Below are 18,143 nucleotides of genomic sequence, written 5' to 3' on the forward strand. Positions count from 1 at the left end.
TCAGCTACCTTCTTCTTTGGAGACAATTTCCAGTTCCTGAGTGACTGTCTTCTGAGGTCAGGAACAGGCACATTTTCCTGGAAGGTAGAAAAATATGTACTCTAGTTCTATTACCAAAAGACTCACAAAAATCCAGAGTATGTGTTACCACCAAGCTGGTATCTGTATCACCACCCACATTTCTTATTCCAGATACTGATACTACCTTAAATGAGCAGATTAATGTTACTCAAGAAGCTCAGACAGCTGGAGCAGAAGACTCAGGGAAACGTGGAATATAAACATCAGGAAAATGATCTTGGCCAGTACTGTTTGTGAGGAGCCAAGCTCATGAAGGGACAAAAATTAGCCCAGCTGCTCAGGTGGTATAAAATGGGATGGACTTTGAGGTCTTGGCAACAGAATGATATTTCATGAGCTAGTGGTTAGAGAAGTTCCATCTCCTGAAGAAAAAGGAAGAGCACCTTCACTTAAAAACATACTTCTGGATTGGGATTTTAACTGCCTTTGAAAAGAAGGATGACAGAAATTTTTAGCTACATGTAAATTCCAGTGAGTTTGACAATAACTTGAAATAAAAGTCATGTGTAGAGCCAGTTCATGTAAAGATCATAAAAGGGATGAGGTGAATAAGCAAGTCAATCCATTTAACAGGCAATAACACGTTAACTTTTGTAAGAGAGGCTTGAAGATGTTGCTGACATAGTAGATTTTTTGAGTGCCTATGCAGCTGCATTATGTACAGGGAGGTTTTTGATACAAGTGTCCAGAGAAAAGTGGAAGAGAAAGGAACAAGGTGCTAACACAGTGGGGATTTACAGTAGGTCATTGAACTAGAAGGATCAATGAATGTATTCTCTTATGAGCAATTAGAGGAATCACTTGGATTGCAGGAACTGGTGGTTGTGAAGGTCTTCAAGGATTTTTGTAGAAATCTACAACAGTTAAGGAAAGTTGTCCTTCAGAGAAAGTACAGAGCCATGTGCACACATACAGAAGTCCAGATGAAATTTAAGTGGACTATCATAACAGCTGTCCTTACAAGAAGGAAGAATAGACAAAATAGAAATCAAAGCACTGAAGATAATTGATGAAGGAAATAGAGGCTAACTCTGGAAGACAAGAAACAAAGTTATGCAACTAGTATGAAATAGCAATGACAATAAGAAATTAATCTGTAAGCAAATTAGTAAAAAGAGGAAGATCTGAAAGAGTCTTGGCCTACTTCTCAACAGGGAGGAAATATGCTGATAGATGATGCTGAGTAAGATAAAGAGCATTTTGTGTATTTTTTTATTAGGCTTACACTGGAAAGTCCTGTGGTTAACAAGGGTCTATCACTGGCTAAATCAAGAAGGATCTTAGTATATACTTGTGAAGTTATACAGACTGCAGAATGCATAAAGTTAGATGTTTTAAAATAAATTAGATCCAAAGAATGCATTAAAGGAATGACCAAGATGATATTAAATTTACATGAGAATTCGTAGTGAATGATGGAGATTCTAGCAAATTAGATTCTTATTCAAAGCAACAAACACAGAATAATTGGTTAAAAAAAAAAAGCCTGTAAACAACTAGAGAACATACCTTTTCCAAACAAGCAAGGTCTTCGTCTTTCAAATTCCATCCTGAAATATGTAATTCTCTTGTACTACAGGAAATTAGGCACAAGATAAGCGCATTCCTGAGAGCAAGCACCTACCAGCTAGGTTTGCTCATGCCTGATGACTTTTTAACATGCTTTCTTATGGCTTGTTATCACAAATTCTTTGCTTTAAAGCACTTAAGGGCTGTTTTACATTGCTTTTAGCCAAATGTCTTGTCAAGGTGTTCAGTTCTTCAGAAATGCTGTTTTATCAAGTTGCCTGTAGATTACGACAGACTGGTTATGTGTGCCAGAAGCATCCAGCCCTGTGAACGGATGTTGATAAAGGATGAAGCATGCTTGGCTACCTCACTGAGACATTTGGAGGAGGAGGAGGTGAGAGGAGGCCTTTAAGAATAAAGGCTCCAGAACAGTGTCTGAGTCATCCTGGACTTGAGACCCCAGAAGCAGTTATGACTGGGAGGAGTCCTGATACCAGTCCTGAAATGTCATTGTCTTGAAGTCCATACAACATGTGGGCTGCATAGAACAGACTGGGAAAAGCATCAGCTCACAAAAGCATGTTCTTAAAAAGAGGATGTTAAATATCCATGTTGTTTTCTATCATGTATTGAAGAAACTGATTGCTCCTTTCTCATTTTTGGGTGACAATCACAAAAAACAGACGTTACATTTTGTTATTTTCTGTTACTGGCATATAGCCCCTGGCAAGATTAAAGCAACTCTTTAGGCATCTTTGGAACAGTTCGGCAGTAGAGCTGGCCTTTATACCATTCTGAATAATCTTTGAACCTAAGATTTTCTTGCTTTGTAATCTGTGTTTTGGCAGTCTTCTATTCCACTCCCCACATTCAATTGTGGTATTCCCCAAACCTTGCAGAATCTAGCTTGTTTATCTGTCACACAAAAAGCTTTGAAGATAAATAGATGTAAAATCCATGACATTTATGACACCCATTTAACTTCCTCCTCAAAAGAAAGGACATTTTCAGGGTTATCTTTGTAATTCACTTTCTTACTGTCTTTTTGAATTCAAGCTCCAACAGTAAAGCAGGACAAATGCACTTCAGCATTGTGTAATACATTTCACCTGGATAACTATAAATGCATAATTTTATATAAAACATTGACTGCTTCTGACATTAGATATAATTTAGAAGCAAAAATGTCAGTCATTGACCAAAAAGAATATAATTTGGAGAATGAATATTAATAATTCCAGTGTTGAAACTTGTAATAAAAAAGATTATTTCTTATAAATCAGTTCTTTGCTAGGAGATACAAGTGATTACTTCAGAAAGAAGAAAAAGAACTCTACAAAAATATCTACATATGGATATTATGTTAAAAATTAGCATTGTGTCACTGACACAACATAAAGAAGCAGAAGTGCTATATACTTGGTTAGAAATCAGGTATAATTTATCTTCTTTTTTAATTATTTTTCATTAGGGAAGAAAAATAGGAAGTCCCAAAGTAAATAAATAATGGGCATTTCATCACCACTGCAATCTACACTCTAAGTTGTAAGATCACACAAGAAAATACTGGACTGTGCTATATAATGTAAATACTACAGGTGGGTGTTCCAGAAATAAAATGGCAGATACACTTAGTAATTAGAAAAGAGAATCATGATTCAAGGGCAGAGTGAAAAGGCTAAATGGAACAATGTTCTAACATCTTTGAGCAATTGTAATGATTCTTACCATAGTGTTTGTAGAGAAAAAAGACAAGGTTCTTCAAATCTTACCACCTAAAAGTGTTTTCCTGAAGTTTAAGAATAAAATGATAGCTTTCAACTAAATGGCCCTAGCCCCTCATGTAGCCAGCACTGTAGACATGTTATTTTTTCCCATCAAATAAAGAGTTGAGTGAAGTGAAAAGCAAAAAAGAAAATGAAATAAAGTCGATTTCAAATTACATAGATTTAATGATGTTAACTTCACAGAATGAGTAGGATACACGTAATATGTTGAAAGGAATTTTACATGACTTGGAATAGGAACCCCTCCCATCATCCTAATGCTTATAAGATATGTAAAATTGCTTTGACAGGGCCCAACAGAAAGGCCTTACTAATGCTAAAAATCTCATAAAGATTAAGAGAACACAGCTAAGTAAGCCACTATTATTATAAACTAAGCATGCCTAGGACTGTCCTCTGACACTGAGGTACTACACCAAACCCTCTTGGTCTCCAGAAGTCATATCCAAAAGGCTTGTCAGAAAAGGGCTTTGACCCATGGCATTTCCCAGAAAATACTTGCAAGTGGTAACTGGCACAGGCCAAAATTATGCTCATGGGAATTGTAACAGTTAAAAATTACATATAATGCAGTTCAAGAGTACACAGTGTATACATTTTTTACTTACTCAGGGCGCTTAGAATCTAGCAGACCTAAGAAGCATATAGTTTTGTAGTATGCCAACTATTCCTCTTTGAATCTAGAAAAAAGAACGTAAGCACTCTATGTTACTATTACATCAAGAATGCATAATACCATGCCAATAACTGTCATCATTTTAAGTATATCTTAATAACAGCCATCCATTTGAGAAACACAGGTTGACTGAAAATTAGCTATTTAGAGAAAGCTAGGCTTTTCCTTCTTTGTCCAGTGAAGAGGAAATAAACATTTCCTGTCTCAAATCCCGTTTTCAGTGGGATAAAATGATCTTTGGAAGTGCCTACTTGTTTCTGCCTCATGAATAATTTGTGAAATGTTTGCCTATAATAATACTAAGGTTTTCAGGCAGAACGGTGCTTTTTGAAAAAAAACTTGAAGTAATATAGTCCTGATATAAGGATATGATGTAACTAAGTGTTTTTCAGATTTCACTGGACATATCACAGTGGCATAGAATGAGGTAGGTTGGAAGAGACCTTAAATAGTTTCATCCCCTTGCAATGGGCAGGGTTAACAAATTTGCAAGAATTTTTTGGGAGACTACTATTTAATCAAGAAAGAGCTAGCATTTCCTTAAACGCTCCTGTAGTTAAGAAAGAAGTTAACTAAAATTTGAAGTTTTGGGGGCAGGGCCTGGAAACTAAGGGGAATATGTGACTCATGGATACATTTTTCTATTATTTTTAAGAGTAGTGGTCACCATTTGTTCCTTTGCTCTTACTTCTGTAAAAACCATGTCATGACACAACCCCAGCCTAGTAGTTTGCCTTTGCCAAAACCATATTTTTCAAGGCTGTTTTCAGGTCTCATAATAGGAACATAAGAAGTGGTAAATCTACAGCATACTTGGCAGCCATGCCCACAGGTTATTGTACAAACATTACTAAATATTTATGCTTCTGTTTTTGTTTCTATTTATCTAGCTTTGAATTCTGTTGTTTTTCATTATATACACCTCCCTCCACTGCATCAGAGATCTTGTGCAGGATCTACACAAGATCTGCATCAGATATCTCCTGTGCTAACTGAACTGTGATTAATTACAGACATAAAATTAAATTGTCAGATAATTCCACATTGATTAAATATGGCAGAGACATCCAGGGCACACTGGCTTAAGATAGTTATAAGCCACAGTCTTAAAAGAAAAATGTATTATCACTCCTTCCAAACCATACAACCAATGAGTTCATATGCAGACACAGGCCTTTTTTAACAATTTCCCCTTCTCTACAGTGGATCACATCTAGCTATATTCATGTTTAAGTATGCTGCACTGAAGTTTTTTTAAGCCACAGTGCATTCAGTTATTAGTAAGGGAAGAAAAATGCCAGCTCATAGTAAGCCAAAATGAAATATTTAAATATCCACTATTTTTGACAGTCCTGGAAATGATGAAAGCTTCCCAGTTCCATTACAGATTCAGTGGCATACCTCTCCTTCAACACTGCAATTTACACAAATTACACTGTTATTAACTATTTTTCTATATTAAAGGTTATGTAGTCAGAAGTATGTGGAGGACTTTGTTACACTGTAAATAGTGTATTTTCTTTGTTGATTTTCACTGTGAATCACTCTTTTATTCTTCACTAGTTCTGTCAACGTAATGTTACTTGCAATCTCACTGGAGATACCATGCTCATGAGTAAAATACGGCATGCATAAGAAACGTACATTGTTGTTTGGAGAGAAGAATTTTCCTCAAATTCTTTCTCCATATATTGGCTTTTCTATTCATTTTCCATCAAAGAAATTTAGGAATCAATAAGGAAGCAAAAAAAAGGGATCTACAAAAATCACCAGTAGGAATAACAAAGTAAAATTTAAATGAAAATGAAAATGAAATGATGGATGAATGGATGGATGGATGGATGGATGGATGGATGGATGGATGGATGGATGGATGGATGGACAGCTTATGTCTCCCCAGAAGCTTACACACAGGAGCACATGCAATGCTATGGGGCTGTGCATATGTGCATTAATGTGTATAAATTCAAAGGGACAAAAAATTAAACTGAGTTTGACTGAGTTTCTGAGTCTGCAACAGACACCTTTCCCATGGTAGCCAATTGCTAAGTGTTCATATAATTTGCCTATCTGAAGAGCTGATAGCACAGAACAACACAGTTACGCAAAGATGCTGAAACAGGTCCAGTGAAAAGTAGCTCTGAGAAAGAGCAGTTCATTCATAGAGCATTATTCACTAGGAAATTGGCATATGTGTATCTGATCATGACAGTGATTATGATACTATTATTGTAATATGTGTACTTCAGAAACATGAATGAGTTCATCACCAGTGCACACCTAAAATTCAAGGCAATAACATGAGATACAGAGCTAAAACAGAGAAAAAATAACCTTATTCATGCAAAGTCCCAAAGGATTCCTCCAGCATAACTAACAATTAGATTCAGGTTTTCATTGCCCCAATTTATATCCTACTGTAAATTTGAGGGAAGCGAATGTCACCACCATGTTGTCCTAAATAGATCATCCTCTTGTCTCCTCAATTAAAAAGCAAGAAGTGCACCTTTGATACACAAATATTGGAAGTCTAAAAATTTAGAGATCTAATTGGGTTAAAATCAACGTAATAAGTCCAGTTGATTTTTTCTGCTTTTAAAAAAGCAGTATGTTTTCTTGTAGAATGTTGGACCCTTCTCATGTGTTTCTACCAAGTGTGTATTAAAATGGAAATGTAGAAGATACCAAGCCCCAGTGTGTTTCCAATTAAGACCTTTCATATTCCGCTCAGATGTTAGAGGATGACCTAATTAGCACTGCCAGTTATCTGAGCTCAGCTTCTGTGACCTCTTATCTTATTCAACAACTATAGTCTGAATTGTGTATTTGGAGAGGAAAGTACTGTATCCCTGAAACAATAGCGCACACGTACAGATATACATTGACAGCATGGAAAATTCAATGTGGATCAAAGGGGAAAACTTTCATCCTGTTTTTTGTTCTTGAGCCCTCAGTATCCATTCATTCATTGTAATAAGCAGTTGGTATAGTTCAAAGTACAACTTACAGCCTGGCAGTGCAGGGAAATGTCTATTTATCAATTTAATATACTAGAATTTACTGCAGTAGAATTACCTGCAAATTGTTAAGGCTTAAAATGAAAGGATGATTTATTTCTTTCCATCTAGAATTCCTAGAGGAAAAAAAAAAAGTCTTTCCTTAAAAAATAATGTATTTTGTCAGCTTGAAAAGAGTAGTGTGTTTTTTATGGAAAGCAAACATGGAATCAGAGTGAAAGCAACAGACATGAAGGGTGGTAGATGAAATGCTAGATTAAGTCCAAGGTTTGAAAATTCATTGTAGGGTTGATGTGCTCACATAAAAAGTATTATTACAAGACAACTTTTAGTACAAGTATTACCTTAAGTTTTTATTTTATGTTGTGGTCATTTGTATTCAGATAGTGAGATAAAAATCCTTTTTAAAGCACATCTAGATACTACAAAGGCATCAGCCACCTTTCCTCACCTCTCTGGAAGACATATGCATGCATATTTTGCAAGCATTTTCAATGTCTCTTCTTGCAGTAGCAACATGAAAGAATAGCTTGAGAGAAAGAAAGAACAGGAGCAAGTTTTCCAGCTGAGAAAGCAAATGTTTTTAGAGTACAGCAGCATACACAAAGTCTTAGCCTGGAGGGGGGTGTTAAGATAACTTTTTAAAAACTGACGGTAAAATTACAGTGCCTATAAATGGTGGGCCAGATGGATTTCTTTCTCTTCTAATAGGTTATGCATATGTATTTGGGGTGAGAGGTGATGCTTCTTCTCAGTGAAACATACTGTCAGTCATTGCACCACAGACAGACATTTCTAGACATTGGGATGGCAGGCTAACACTTCGTTGACAAAGATATCCATAATTTAGTTTTCTTTTTGTGTTTACCTGAGACAGCCTGTAATACACTTATGCATATTGAACCATAACTTTACTATGAAGAAGCCTGTGATAAACAGAACTGAGAATACTATGTAGTTTGTGCTTATGGAGATATCTACTGCACTTTATGACAGGAAGGAGTATTTGCTTTACCTCACCACAGGTGGCAAAATGTTAAACTTCTAGGTTCAGACCCTTGTCTGTATTCCACTTCTATCTAATCGAAGGAGAGAGACAGACACCTCCAGAGGATCATTCCCCATGGTATCTTTCAGAGGGAGCAAAGATGTATTTTTTCTTCCTGATTACCTGCAGAGAAAGAGGGGATAACCATCAGGAGATGCTTATTTTTCAGGTGTCACCTGCTGCAGTATGTTCACCCTGACACACTACACAGTATATTCCCCAAAGCAACCAGTATAGTCTAAGCAAACATAACCTGACACTCTGGGAGTCTAACCAGAATGACTAGTGTTTATTTGTTTCAGTAGAGTTTAGAATGTCTTTACCTCTACCTTTCAAAACACTTTTTTTTTTTTTTAAATAATTCAAGGAGCAAGTTTTGCAGAGCTTGCAGAGTGTTTAAGGTAGTACTCCACAAGTTCTCCCTAGCTTGAGTTGTGTTCAAAGCTCCCATGGATTCACATTACAAATTTTAATGCAACTTTTCAAAGTGTGCTAACCTGTAACTCAGATGCTTTTGTATATTAAACTGCATTTTGCTGAATTCCAGATCCTGAAGTCTCCCTTATTACCAGTTCCTTTCAGTAAGGTTACTTAACTGAAAGTAGGAAGGCTTGTGGAGCAGGTAATTAGTGTGCTTACTGTGGGAGAGAATTTGAACAAACAAAGAAAAGGATCTATAGACTTCTGTGTAACCATGAAGGGAAAAAATAAAGAAAAAGCCCTTTTAGTGTACCTTAGGGAGGTTCATCACTTTGTGTTTCAAGCACAGGAGTGTTCTCAGAAAAAAAAAAGGAGACAGAAACATACAAGGTTCTGCCTTCAGACTCCTGCTGAGCAATAATGGAAGTATAACTAATTAAGGGCCTGATCAAGGGCTCATTGAAGCAAAGTGAAAGCCTCCCATAGATTTCAATGGGCCTTGGATCAGTTTTAAGTGCATAGAGTGTAAATATGACTACATTAAAAACATGATGAGCCAATGTATACTTTCAATCAGTGCTGGCTGCATTATGCCATTCTCCACCCAGAGCAGCCTCAAAGCTTCTCAGGAGCATCACAAAGTCAGAGATCACTCGAGCCAAGATGCCCTTAATCTGAAAAGAGTAGTGGGCAAAGTTGCTAGAGAAGAACCTTGGGAAAAGGGCAGGCTTTTTACTTCTTCTGCTCCTGTGTGGGTGAAAGTCAAGAAATTAGTGTATTTGTCCCTATCTCTTCATATATACCCATCTCAGCTCAGCAGTCCAGAGCTCTGGCTAGACAAAAGGGATTCTGAAATTCCCCATAGTTCATTGTCTGCTTGCCTTGTGCATACACCTGTGCAGAAAAACAGCTTGCTCTCATAGAGAACAGTGATTTTTCTATCATACCGATCAGGTAGACCTCACTTTTCAATATGTAAGAAATTAAAGGTAATGACTTTATAAGGGAATGTCACTGTTTTTATAATTTCTTATAACTCAAAGTACTGACAAGTTTGGAGATAAAATGTCTGTAGAAAATAGGAAATCTGTAATTGCATTATGTATTACTCCTCAGATTTCACAGTATTTCTTTTCTACTCCTTAGCCATTTAGCACATTAGCCTAGTTCTTACTGAATGGATATCTTCCCTAGTTTTCCAGTGTGTTCAGAATTCATACACACAGTCTTCATATGCTTATTTCTGAATTCTCAAAGGACGGTTACACAGTTACACAGGAGACTGTAGAAGTTGACTCAACAAAATCCTTTCAAAGAACACTCTAGTTTGAAAGGCTATTTGTAGTCCAAATAGAAGCTTGGAGAACCAAATCTTTGATTTTCAGTTCTCTGTTGTGTGTTACTAGTATCTTTTGCATCCTGTTAAATATGCAAGTTTAAGCTGTCCAGTTTTCTTGCTTACATATATTTAGAGCAGCCACACATTCTCCCTGTCCCAAAGTATAAGTAAATAAAAGCCTACTTGTTCAACATCTATTCACTCCCTCCAGTGGGATAGTCTTTTTGAAGTCATCTAGTATGATGACACTCAAAGAGTAAAAAAAAGTCTTAACCATCCATGACCAAAAACAGAGAAAACGCATAATGCAATTCATTCCCCTCTGAATTCTGCACTCAGCAAGAAAACTGTCACCTGAGAAACTGTGTTAAAAAACATATTCTCTTTCCATTCCTATAGTCATTCCAAGTTGTAAAATGTGGACAAAAACAAATGAACAAACCAGCTGGCAAACAAAAAGATTGATGGACAGAGAACAAGGATTTGTCAAAATAATTTATCTAGCTTAAAGTCATGGACTGTGCCAACTTTTAACACTCTCTTTAACCAGCAGAATGGTAGCACTGAATTAGTAGACATCTTTACAGTTACACATATTTCAAACATCTGAATTGCTGACACCCTACATGCCATGCAAATCAGGTTATACTCTAGTTCTAATCAAAATAGAAGTATATCCTCACTTCCAGCCAGAAACAAAAAGGGCAAACACATAAAAGCATATATTATGCAAAAAAAAAAAAAAAAAAAAAAAGCATACATTATGGGAAAAAGAAAATCCTTCCCAATAACCAATAGAAAATGAAAAATACTGTCAGGAGACAATGTATATTATATGCTTTTTTTTTTAAATCAATTTCTTATTTGATAATTAGTTAATGACATGGCTGAATCTAGAAGCTGTCTAGTAAACATGTAATATCAGCAGAAAGACAAGGAAATATTATTCACAACGATGCAAAAACTCCTACTTTCAGAAACATTAGTTTTTCACAAGATTTTAATAAAGCACCAAGAATTCCTTAAAAAATTGTTCATTTACATATAGGTATCCTCAAATCAGAGACAGGACAACAGGTAGCTTTTCAGATTCCTTTTGGATGCACGTGCAAACTATTTGTTGAAAACAAAATCAAACAAACTTCTCTGGGTGAGTTCCAGCACTGTGCTTCTAACTGCATCCAAAATATAAATAACATTTTTCATATCTGTCTATAATCCAAATCAGTGCTTTTATCTTTAGACAAAACTGAACACATTAGGGCACTCTTGGAAAAGCTAGATAGGTTGGTTTGTGTTCTAGCCAGTTCAGATATTTGGTCCAGAGCCTAAGGATATTAATTCTAAGCAGAAATAAAATGGATATTTCAAAGGTTCATTTGACTTCTGAAATCTTCCCATAGTAGAAGGTACTGCTAGCATTTTACACTATTAAATTTTAATTTGTACAGCTTGAAAAATCAATGTTTTGACATAATGATTTTTCAACAAGAAAGAAAAGTTCAGAACACACTGCTGAACAAGTGATAAGGAATGATGAACACAGATGAACAGAACACACTTTTGCTAATAAAATTTTGCTATTTTACGTCTTTGTCAGTGACATGAACAGTGGGATTGAGTGTACCTTCAGCAAGTTTACCAATGACACGAAGTTGCGTGGTGCAGTAGACACACTAGAGGGAAGGGATGCCATCTAGAGGTATCTTGAGAGGTGGGCCTGTGTGAACCTCATGAAGTTCAGCAAGGCCAAGTACAAAATCCTGCTCCTGGGTCAGGACAATCTCAAACACACATATTGGCTGTGCAATCAATGGATTGAGATTAATCCTGAGGAGAAGAACTTGGAGGTGTTATTAGATTAAAAGTTCAGTGTGATCCTTAAGTGTCTGCTTGCAGCCTAGAAAGCCAACCAATCCTGGCCTGCATCAAAAGAAGTGGTTGAGTGATGTGATTCTTCCTTTGCTCTTCTTTTGTGAGATACAACTTGAAGTACTGCATTCAGCTCTGTGGCCCCCAACAGAGGAAGGAGCTGTTGGAGTGAGTCCAAAGGAGGGCCATGGGGATAATCAGAGAGCTGGAGCACCTCTCCTGTGAATATAGACTGAGAGACTTTATGGCAGCCTAGAGTACCTAGAGGGGGCTACAAGACAGCTGAAGGGGAACTTTTTTTTTCAAGGAGTGTAGTGATAGGACAAGGAGTAATGTCTTTAAATAAGAGAGGATAGATTCTGATTAAGTATTCACTCAGAGAGTAGTGAGGCACTAGAACAGGTTGCCCAGAGAAGTTGTGCATGTCTCATCCCTAGAAGTGCTCAAGGCTAGGTTAGATGAAGCTTTGGGCAATCTGGGCTGGTGGAAAATGTCCCTGCCACAGCAGAGGAGGTAGAACTATGTGATTTTTAAGGTACCTTCCAATACAAACCATTATTAATCTATGATTCTATGACTGTAATACACACCAAGGAATAATAGCAGACAACACTTGCTGAGGCCATACCATCTTCTGTTGGCTGTTTTCACAGAACAACAGAAGGTATTGTGACACTATATTGTGTCTTTTCTGACCGATGTAGCCTACAAGGTTAAGCCAAAGTAATGCCCTTTGGAGCAGCTCAGAAGGAGTGAAATAGTGCACAAGGACAGGTATACAGGTGAATGAATTCCCTCAGGGAACTGAGTAATTTAATCTGGGATACTCCTAAAAGGAGACCAAGTATCTTCATGTGTTACAGGTTATTTGACAAGAGTGATAAATGGAAATAGAAGCCAGAAAATGTCCTCTGTCTCACTTTCCCCTTTCAATTCCACTCCTGATAGACTGTACACAAATTAACAGCTTTCTATGCCTTTCAAGGATATGTATTTCTGGCAAGGACATATACTTTTCTGACAAAGTTTACAGAACATTTTGTTCTGTACCATCTATACACATTTCTGCTGGATTCTATTTCTATTATATATTTAAACACTACACATAAGATTGCCATCACACAATCTGTCTTGAGATGTCCCAAAGAGAAGAACAGGTCCAAACTGTGATATAAAAAAATAATGATCTCTTTACTAATTCTCATCTATAATCAGGCCCATCATAGAGGAAAATACTAAGGTATCTGTTCCTCATCCATTCTTTCGTCCATCTGCATCACTGTTAATAACGTCATGGAAGTTTCTAATTCCCAGCAGATATAAACATCCTGGAAGTATTTTGTCAGAAGAAGCCTTTGTGCACTTCTCCATTATGCTACCACAAATCTAGTTTAAATGGTATTTAACCATCTGCTTAAACAGATGTGCAATTGCTTTCCTCACTAGCAATATTTTGCAGTATGGATACCTTAATCCATAATGAAAGCTGACAAGGAGATGAGCAAATTCTGTCAAGAAGTCTAGACTATCAAAGGAGGAATAAAATGGTGTTATATTAATTTCTGAAACACTTAATTAATGTGCATTTTATCTTAAATAAGTACTCTTTTTCTATATTACCCGGATTTGGATGAAATGACTAATGGAACTCGTTTTTTTTCATGGATATGATTGAATCAGAGATTTTCACTTTAAAAAAAAACAAAATCATAATCCATTGAAGTCGGGAGAGTTACACAATGAATTATTCTCCAAGAATCATCATAGAATTATAGAATGGTTTGGGTTGAAGGAGATCTTGAAGATCATCTAGTTAATTAGAAAAACAACAACAAAGACAGAGAAGTTGGCAAAAGAAAAGGTATCAGTGTCTCCAAACAGGAGAACTTAGACATTTTTTTCATTCACATCAGATTCCAGCCTTGGCTATTTTTCTATCAGACAAAGGAAAGGATCTTAGACCTTCAAGGTCTGAAGCAAAATTCAAAATAGCTCAGTTCTTTCACCTCTGCTTCAAACATCATACACGAAACCCATCAAACAGTGTACAGGCTCCTGAGATAGATCTAAATAAGCTGTTACCCTTCATGCAGTGCATCTTGGGAATAATTGCTGAAAACTCACATTGACTATAGACATGTTAGCTCAGTTCTATGTCTAAGCTAATGAATTTGGCTTCTCAACAGGGTGATTCTCTAGGATATTCTGCAATGCTGGCACAGTTATCCTGCCTTTTATCTCCAAAGTGAGTCTGTGCTCTACACAACTCATCTCCCACCCCATCAGCTGACTCTCACCTTGTCCCCTATCCCCAAGCAATACTCTCTTTGCATAATTCACATTGATTTCTCAGCGCTTTCTTTTTCTATTATCTACCTCAAGGCAAAAGGAAACTTTGCTGCAATGTATTTCCACTCCTATATCTGAAATTTCCCTCTGTTGTCCCCTTTTCTCCTACTCTTGCAGCATGAGCTTGTTCTGCTGAGATAAATCATTTCCTTAGGAATAACTACAGGAAGCCAAATTCCAATGTTTCTTCCCACAGAAAGCAGACCTGGTAATCTCTTGAGGAGTTAAGTACTACACAATATGTCTATTCTCAGTAGAACAAGCCCTGAAGAAGCGGTTCAAGATTTTAGCTCACTAAAATTAACAGCAAAAACAAAAAGAGAAAAGGAAGGGGAAAAAGAAGGGAAAAATGGAAGAGGAAAAGGAAAAATGGAGAAGGTGGCGAGGAACGGAAAAAGGGAAGGGAAAAGACAGTAAATCAAAAGGTGTGCATTTGAAATACAATACCTGTAGGTCTTAGAATTTCAGATTCAACACTAATAAAAACAAGTTTAAGCCATCTCAACAAAGTTAAGACATCTCAACAAATGCACAAATAAAACATGCAGAGGGCTGTACTGAGTTTTACGTCTACCAAGAGGTTGGAGGAGAGATGGGGAAAGGGCCTGTGTGGATGGTTCGTTGCTCTTTACAATTTTTCTAATCTGACTCTGATAATTTCAGTAATAGAGATACTGCATGTAACTTCTGTAATACATAATGTCGTGTATTGTCCTAGGCAAAATAGAGAAATTACTTAAAATATTAAAACAAACTTTGTACATAACATACAGCCTGAGGATCTCAAAGTAGTATGACATATTTTATTCTCCCAGGAATTGTAGTAGGGTGTTTTTCTTTTCTAATAAGGAAGTACAATGTAATTATAAAGTACCTAGTTTAGATATTCTGTGGAAGTGGAGCAATGATGTGACATTAGTCTTTGACTACTGTTAATTATGTGTTTGGGCATGCCAAAGTAATTTTCAGAACCGATTTAGTAATATGGCAATTATTTCCTTCTCCTTCAACCATGAATTCCCCAAAATCACAAAATCAGTGATTTTGAAAATGATGTGACCTTGTGGATAAGGTCAAATTGAGGCCATAAACAAAGAAACAACAACCAAAAGGAATCCCTACTAAGCAGAAAATTAAAATAATGTGAAGGTGCTAGATGTCTCATGCCTCTCTGATAATGTGAGAAAGAGTTCTCCTTCAGAGGCCAGAACAACAGAAAACAAAAGGTAATTACCATCTGACAGCTTTCTGTATTTACCAAGGTTTGGTAGCTTCTAATGGGCAGGTGTCCACATTGGAAAAAAACATTAATTAGTACTTTTGTTGGCAGGCTCAGCTGAGAAAAATATTAAATGAGCTTGGAACTGAGTGCCTTCTGTGACGATAATTACACATACCTACATTTATTGTAATTTTGGGATGTGATTTTCCATTTGGATCCGAATCACTGAAAGGTTTTAGTTATTGTGGCAACATATGGGAATAATGACTCTATTAAAGCACTCAGGGCCTAATTTCCAAAGGTATTCATCACCCATACCTTTAATGGGATAAGAAAACTTTTGGTTGCTTGGAAAATTTGGACAGTTATGGTAATTTCAGTGCAGAAATTGCAGAGTAGGAACTGTGAGGAAGCCACAAAGTAGCAGTGACTGTGGCCGCAGTAGAATAACAATGTGAAACTTTCACTTCTATATTCCATAACAATAAGTAAGATAGAGACACGTGAGAGGTATTTTTTTTTGTTTACTTTGCATGAAAATTGGAAAGAAAAAAATCAGCAATATTTGTTGATACCAGGTGTTACGCACAGCAGCAAGTCACTTTAGCAGCAGAAACATAGTATTAAACAGTGTATTAAAACTGAATCATGAAGTTCCTAAAAAATTACAAGAGAAATTTTATTTTTCACAAGAACAGATAGTAAGCAAGCAATGAGTAATATGGAAATGTTTGCTGTGATTTTATTGCTAGTCAGTAGTCTTGGATGAAGTCTTCCACAAGAGGTTAGTCCTTCAGGCTGTTACACTGGAATGTACTGGGCTTCAGTGTATTGGGGATCCCATCTTCAAAAAGGACTAAGATATGTTACTTGAGAAAATATAGGCCATTCTGGTGCTGCTCCATAAGCCCAGTTTATCTGGCCAGCTGCAGAAACAATTACACACCATCTCATAAAGCCCAAATAGGTAATTTTCTCCTCATGTAAATATTTGGAGAGCCTACTTTAAATTTTCCAATTGTTGTTATAAACACTGTGGTAAACATCATATTCTTTTAATGTTTTTAATATGAAACCCTTTGTGGCCATGATTCATACCAGCTTGCATCAAATTAGTAATTATATAGCAATCAATTTAGTGAAGTAAAAATTATTCTGATCTGAACAGGTGTTGATTTGAGAGTTGATTTCAGAGGGTAGGCTGAAAAAATAACATAAAGATATCTGATTAGTACACTCAGAGAAAGAAATTGATTATTTATTTCTGTCCAACAAAAGGCAAATGAGATAGTCACTTTCATGTCTGACTTTTCAAATACTAGAGAAAAGCTTTTAAGGAAGTCAGAGCCTTTAGCTGTCACCCTGCACTGAGCCAAGGTTCTGACCACATCCAGCAGTGATTCATGAAGACATAACAGATCAGACCATACTGAATCTCACAATCAAGGTGTATATGCCTCTGATAGCATTTTCCAGGCTTCTGCAGCTGAAACTTCTCTTTAAAGAGAGAAAATGAAAAAAAAAAAAAGATGAAAAATAGTCTATAGAGTTGCATGTGAAGTTGCACATGAATTGTTCTGTTGTGTAGTTTGGAAAACATGCTGAAGTTTGAAATACCAGAAGAATTTAAAAAAGAAAAAAAAAGGAATTTTTGATGAAAGATATCAAGAAACAGCAACAAAACATCAAAAAACCTTACTTAAGTTTTGTTCCCATTTACTGTGAGTAAACATTAATTTAGCCTTAAGTCACCTAGAGTTGAACATTTAACAATTGTGCAACAGTATAATTGACAGTATCAAGTCAAGCTGCAGAACTCAGAGGATTTTTATCTCATTGATTGAATGGTTATGTTAATAGGTTAATAGTGAAGTAATTTGCATATGTTTATCACACGAACCAGGTTTGCATGTAACTGAATGAATGCTGGGAACTGTTTGAAATCCAGGGAGGAGAAAGGACACCATTAGAATAGGAAATAAGGACACATTCAAAAACAAATTTGGTAAAAATTGGTGAAAAAAATATCCAATGACTTCTTCTGACTGCACTTATTCTTTACTATGACTTAAAAAACACCTTTCAAGAAACATAGTTCTAACCATGAGTAATAATGAAATTCTTTATAAATGGAAGAGAGTTGAGTTAAAAAAATAGCTGTAATATGTTGGTTTTTATTTTTCTCAAAAAGATTTTATATATATATATATATATATAAAACTGGAAAATTCACAAAACAACCTTAGAGAACTCTGACTTCCATACTACCCAGTGTAGAATGGTTCAAAGTAGCAGAAAGTGTCCTGCTTCTAAAAGGGGACATACTACAGTCACACCATAGAAGGCATTACAGGATAAAACAGATGAGTTTCACTTACAGTGTTGCAGTGATAGGATCCCAGCCTAGCCCCTCCACAGACATGTGGCTGCATTATCTGATGTCAGTGGCAGACAAGGAGGCCTCTGCACTGTGGTGGATGTACTAAGACATCCCAAGTTTACGAAGTAGATGCATGCAAGCTGTCAGAAACCAAGAGAGATTTCCAGCTGTTAATCAATTCTTGCTTGACATGCTGATGCTTCCTGATGATCTTGGGAGTCTTTGCTGCCTGGTAATGTCCTTGCTGAGTGCTGGCTGTGTTCATCCAGCTATGGGGCAAGGTGAGCATCTCACTCTCTAATACTCAGGTTAGGTTTTAGTTCTGTGCACTCTCTATGTCATTATATGAGGTGTTCATCTGCACCAGGAGTCTTTAGCTCTCAAGAAGCAGCTAGGCCCACGAACAGCTCTAGATGTCATTCTGTATCATACTACTGCTTCTG

Source organism: Cyrtonyx montezumae, unplaced genomic scaffold (assembly GCF_038088225.1).
Source record: "Cyrtonyx montezumae isolate F1298 unplaced genomic scaffold, pur_monq_1.0 scaffold_3, whole genome shotgun sequence".
NCBI lineage: Eukaryota > Metazoa > Chordata > Aves > Galliformes > Odontophoridae > Cyrtonyx > Cyrtonyx montezumae.